This window comes from Lolium perenne, chromosome 4 (assembly GCF_019359855.2).
Source record: "Lolium perenne isolate Kyuss_39 chromosome 4, Kyuss_2.0, whole genome shotgun sequence".
In the NCBI taxonomy this organism is placed as follows: domain Eukaryota; kingdom Viridiplantae; phylum Streptophyta; class Magnoliopsida; order Poales; family Poaceae; genus Lolium; species Lolium perenne.
This window is the reverse complement of record NC_067247.2, coordinates 161002859-161009518: the sequence shown is the minus strand read 5'-3', so window position 1 is coordinate 161009518 and position 6660 is coordinate 161002859.

Sequence of the window (6660 nt, the reverse complement as noted above, 5' to 3'; positions counted from 1 at the left end):
TGGAAAGAATTCACAATCAATTCTTTGGGATAACCAACAAACACATTTATCCGATTTTGGTTGTAAACTCTTAGACCAAAATTTAAAGAAATGACTATTAGTGTTTATACCCATGCCATAACTCGTATGGTGTCATTTCAACGGATCATGATAATGCTCTATTCAGTGTAAAAGCGGTAGTCACTAAAGCATAATCCACAAAAATATAATGGCATCAAAATTTTATCTCATCATTGACCCAACAAGGTTTGGATACATCTCTTGGATACTCCATCATCACTATGATGCTCCAAGAAATGTGAGTTGTAGAAAAATTTCATAACTCTCTTAGATGTTCGCTAAAACTCGTAATTCAAATATTTCCACCATGATCCAATCATAGATATTTGACTTTTCTATTATGATGATTTCCACTTCATGCTGAATTTTATTTGAATCCATTCAAATGTTTCAAACTTCTTCCTTATCGAATATATCCACATTTATATACTCAATTCATTGTTGGAAGTTTTCATGAAGTAGAAGAATCTCCCGCACACAACTATGCCCAGTGAACCACATACATCATCATGTATGTTTCCACTAAGTTAGTTGCCCGTTCAACTCTTGGCCTATGAACGGTATTTTAGTCATTCTCTTTTGGAAAAGATTTGCAAGCGCCAAACGATTCATGATACGTCCAATTTGCATCACTATTTTATATCATAATTTGCTGTTATTCATTGATATATTTCATATTGGGACACAATATTTATGTTATTTCATCTATTTTGCATGTTTCATCATTATTGGAGGATCGAACACCGGAGCCAGGATTCTGCTGGAAAAAGCACCGTCAGAACGCAATATTTTGGAAGATCAACTCTGGAAGGAAATTATACCAAAAATCCTATTTTTCAAGATGACGAAGGAAGCCAGAAGGAGGAGCCAGGAGCAGCCAGGGTGGGCCCACACCCTAGGGCGGCGCGGCCCAGGCCCTGGCCGCGCCGGCCTATGGTCTGGGGGGCCCACGACCCTTTTCGCCTCCTTTTCTTCGCCAAACCCTTCGTCCCGAAGACCTAAGCCAGAAGGGGTACCTCGCGAAGAGTTACAGCCGCCTCTGCGGGGCGGAGAACACCAGAGAGAAAAGAGCTCTCCGGCGGGCAGGAATCCGCCGGGGAAATTCCTCCGGAGGGGAAATCGACGCCATCGTCACCGTCATCGAGCTGGACATCATCGCCATCACCATCATCATCATCTACACCATCATCACCGCCGTCATCACCGCTGGACACCGCCACCGCCGTAGCAATTTGGGTTTGATCTTGATTGTTTGATAGGGGAAACTCTCCCGGTATCGATTTCTACTTGTTGTTGATGCTATTGAGTGAAACCATTGAACTAAGTTTATGTTCAGATTGTTATTCATCATCATATCACCTCTGATCATGTTCCGTATGATGTCTTGTGAGTAGTTCGTTTAGTTCTTGAGGACATGGGTGAAGTCTAAATGTTAGTAGTGAACTATGGTTGAGTAATATTCAATGGTGTGATATTTAAGTTGTGGTGTTATTCTTCTAGTGGTGTCATGTGAACATCGACTACATGACACTTCACCATTTATGGGCCTAGGGGAATGCATCTTGTACTCGTTTGCCAATTGCGGGGTTGCCGGAGTGACAGAAACCTAAACCCCCGCTGGTATATCGATGCAGGAGGGATCGCAGGATCTCAGAGTTTAAGGCTGTGGTTAGATTTATTCTTAATTACTTTCTTGTAGTTGCGGATGCTTGCAAGGGGTATAATCACAAGTATGTATTAGTCCTAGGAAGGGCGGTACATTAGCATAGGTTCACCCACACAACACTTATCACAACAATGAAGATTATTTAGCCGTATGTAGCGAAAGCACTAGACTAAAATCCCGTGTGTCCTCGAGAACGTTTGGTCTTTATAAGTAAACAAACCGGCTTGTCCTTTGTGCTAAAAAGGATTGGGCCACTCGCTACAATTGTTACTCTCGCACTTTACTTACTCGTACTTAATTCAACTGTTACATCAAAACCCCCTGAATACTTGTCTGTGAGCATTTACAGTGAATCCTTCATCGAAACTGCTTGTCAACACCTTCTGCTCCTCGTTGGGATCGACATTCTTACTTATCGAAGATACTACGATACACCCTATACTTGTGGGTCATCAAGACTATTTTCGGCGCCGTTGCCGGGGAGTGAAGCGCTATTGGTAAGTGGAATTGGTAAGGAAAACCTTTCTTGTTGTGCTGATTTTATTTACTGCTGCTATAAGTCATTATGGAGAGATCTTCTCTTCAATTTCTATTTGGGAAATCTACTACTACTGCAACGGTAGTGGATGAGGCGCCAGGTGAGGAAGTAATACCATATAAAATACCTATGAAAATTATTGAACGTGTTATGGATAACCGCTATGAAGGGGATGGAACTGTCCACCCCGGTGATCATTTACTATTTTTGCATGAATTATGCGGGTTATTCAAATGTGCAGGTATTGCTATGGATGAAGTGAGGAAGAAATTATTCTCTTTATCGCTGTCCGGTAAGGCGGCGCATTGGTATAAATTACTGGATAATGGGGATTCTCTTGAATGGAATGATATTGTGCCCCGGTTTTATTCTAAGTTCTATCCTCCAAGTGAAATTCATAAGGATCGGAATCGCATATATAATTTTTGGCCTCATGATGGAGAGAGTATTGCCCAAGCTTGGGGGAGATTGAAGTCTTTAATGCTCAAATGCCCCATTCATGAGCTTCCTGGTAATGTTATTATTGATAATTTCTATGCAAGACTTTCTTTTCAAGACAAGACCTTGCTGGATACTTCTTGTTCTGGATCATTTACACGCAACAAAGAAGAGTTTAAAAGGGACCTTCTTGATCGGATCCAAGAAAATACTGAAGGTTGGGAGAACGACAAGGATAGAGAATCAGGTATAATTTATGTTTATAAATGCATTGAAGCTTTTATGGATACTGATAAATTTCGTAATATGAGTGCTACATATGGTCTTGATTCTCAAGTTGCTGTAAATCTTTATAAAGCTTTTGCCTCTCATTATGAATTGCCAAAGAAGAATTTTGATAAGTATCATGAACCGTATAAAGATAAAATTGATTCATCTATTAATAAATGTGTTGTAGTTGAAACTGCTGATCATGTTATTCCTGAAGCTTATATTGAAAAAACTCCTTTCCTCGCTAAAATGAAAGAGTACTGTTATAAATAGTGCGGTTCATAAAAGTGAAAAGAAACCTGTAGAACCTGAAGAACAAATAAAAGTTGAACCCGCTGTTGCAATAGTTAAAGATCTTGTGACTGAAAATGTGGAGGATGGTCATATTATTTTCTGTGAAGATGCTTCACATATTGTTTCACATCCTAATAAACCCAAACAAGCTAGTGTTCCTATGCTATCTGTTAAAATTGGTGATCATTGCTATTATGGATTATGTGATATTGGTGCAAGTGTTAGTGCTATTCCGTATGAGCTTTACACGGAGATTATGCACGAAATTGATTCTTGTGAACTTGAAGATATTGATGTGGTTATTCAGCTGGCTAATAGAGAAACTATTTCTCCAATTGGTATTGTTCGAGATGTGGAAGTTTTATGCGGTAAGATTAAATATCCTGCTGACTTTTTGGTACTTGGTTCTGCTGCTAGTGATTATTGTCCTATTATCTTTGGTAGACCTTTTCTAAATACTTGTGGAGCTATTATAGATTGCAAGAAAGAGAAAATTTTGACTAAATTTGCTGGTGAATCTTATGAGTTTAACTTCTCTAAATTTACTAAAACTCCTTATAAAGCTGATTTGCCTACTAATGACTTTAAAATGGAGCAATGTGCATCTATTGTTCTTGTTCCTAATAATCCTTTGCAGCAACATTTGGAGGATAGCGAGAGCGAAATTTTTAGGAAAGAAAGAGATGAGCTTGAGGAAATTTTTCTTCGCCAACCTATTCTCAAGCATGATTTACCGGTGGAAGATTTGGGTACAACACCGCCACCAAAGGAAGATCCTGTTTTTGATTTAAAGCCTTTACCCGATAATCTTAAATATGCTCATATTGATGATAAGAAAATATATCCTGTTATTATTAGTTCTAAGCTTTCAGAGATTGAGGAAGAAAGGTTATTGGAAATATTGAAGAAGCAATCAAGCGCTATTGGCTACACTCTTGATGATTTGAAAGGGATTTCTCCTTCTATTTGCCAACATGCTATTAATATGGAAGATGATGCAAAGCCTGTTGTTGAACCTCAGCGTCGTCTAATTCCAAAGATGAAGGAAGTGGTAAGGAATGAGGTATTACGACTCCTTGAAGCTGGTATTATATATCCTATTGCTGATAGTAGATGGGTTAGTCATGTGCACTGTGTTCCCAAGAAAGGAGGTATGACTGTTGTGCCTAATGATAATGATGAGCTCATTCCTCAAAGAGTAGTTGTAGGGTATAGAATGTGCATTGATTTTCGAAAAGTTAATAAAGTTACTAAGAAAGATCATTACCCTTTACCATTTATTGATCAAATGCTAGAAAGATTATCTAAAAATACTCATTTTTGCTTTCTTGATGGTTATTCTGGGTTTTCACAAATTGCTGTTAAAGCTAAAGATCAAGAGAAAACCACCTTTACTTGTCCTTATGGAACTTATGCTTATAGACGCATGCCTTTTGGTTTATGTAATGCTCCTGCTACTTTTCAAAGATGCATGTCTGCTATTTTTCATGGTTTTTGTGAGAGTATTGTAGAGGTATTCATGGATGATTTTTCCGTCTATGGGAATTCTTTTGATAGTTGCTTGCGAAACCTTGATAAAGTTTTGCAGAGATGTGAAGAAACTAACCTTGTTCTTAATTGGGAGAAATGCCACTTTATGGTTAATGAAGGAATTGTATTGGGACATAAAATTTCTGAGAGAGGTATTGAAGTTGATAGAGCTAAAGTTGAAGCAATTGAGAAGATGCCCTATCCGAGGGACGTTAAAGGTATTCGTAGTGTTCTTGGTCATGCTGGGTTTTATAGGAGATTTATTAAAGATTTCTCTAAGATTTCAAAGCCTCTTACCAATCTTCTTCAAAAAGATGTACCATTTGTTTTTGATGATGATTGTAAGGAAGCTTTTGAAACTCTTAAGAAAGCCTTAACAACTGCTCCTATAGTTGAACCCCCTGATTGGAATTTACCCTTTGAAATTATGTGTGATGCTAGTGATTTTCTTTGTAGGCGCTGTTCTTGGACAGCGAGTAGATAAAAAACTGAATGTTATTCATTATGCTAGTAAAACTCTTGATGCTGCTCAAAGAAATTATGCTACAACTGAAAAAGAATTATTAGCTGTAGTCTTTGCTTGTGATAAATTTAGATCTTATATTGTTGATTCAAAAGTTACTATTCATACTGATCATGCTGCAATTAGATACCTAATGACAAAGAAAGATGCTAAGCCAAGGCTTATTAGATGGGTACTTCTTTTGCAAGAATTTGATTTACATATTGTAGATAGGAAAGGTGCTGATAATCCTGTTGCTGATAATTTGTCTAGATTGGAAAATATTGCTTATGATCCTGTTCCTGTTAATGATAGTTTTCCAAATGAACAATTGGCTGTGATAAAGGTGAGCTCGCGAGACAGTCCTTGGTATGCTGATTATGCTAACTTTATTGTTTCCAAGTACTTGCCTCCAACCTTTTCAGCTCAGCAAAGGAGGAAATTCTTTTATGATTTGAGGCATTATTTCTGGGATGACCCACACTTATATAAAGAAGGAGTGGATGGTATTATGCGAAGATGTGTCCCTGAATATGAACAACAGGAGATATTGAGTAAATGTCATGGTAGTGCTTATGGAGGACATCACGCTGGAGAAAGAACCGCGCAAAAGGTTCTACAATCAGGTTTTTATTGGCCAACTCTCTTCAAAGATGCGAGAAAGTTTATTTTATCTTGTGATGAATGCCAAAGGGTTGGGAATATCTCCAGACGTAATGAAATGCCAATGAATTATACTCTTGTTATTGAACCGTTTGATTGTTGGGGATTTGACTTCATGGGACCTTTTCCGTCTTCGGAAGGTAACACTCATATACTTGTTGTCATCGATTATGTTACTAAATGGGTGGAAGCTATACCTACAAAAAGTCTTGTGGTGAGACCTCTTTAAGAATGCTTTTAGATATTATTTTTCCTAGATTTGGAGTACCTAGATATATTATGACTGATGGAGGTTCTCATTTTATTCATGGAGGTTTTAGAAAAACTCTTGCTAAGTATGGTATTAATCATAGAATTGCTTCTGCTTATCATCCTCAAACTAGTGGTCAAGTAGAATTATCAAATAGAGAGATTAAATCTATCTTGCAAAAGACCGTTAATAAAACTAGAAAGAATTGGGCTAGTAAATTGAAGGATGCACTTTGGGCTTATAGAACTGCTTATAAAAATCCCATGGGAATGTCACCTTATAAAATGGTTTATGGGAAAGCTTGTCATTTACCTTTAGAACTAGAGCACAAAGCTTATTGGGCTGTTAGAGAATTAAATAAAGATCCTAAACTTGCCGGTGATAAGAGGTTGTTGCAATTGAGTTCTCTAGATGAATGGAGAAGTGAAGCTTATGAAAATGCTAAACTC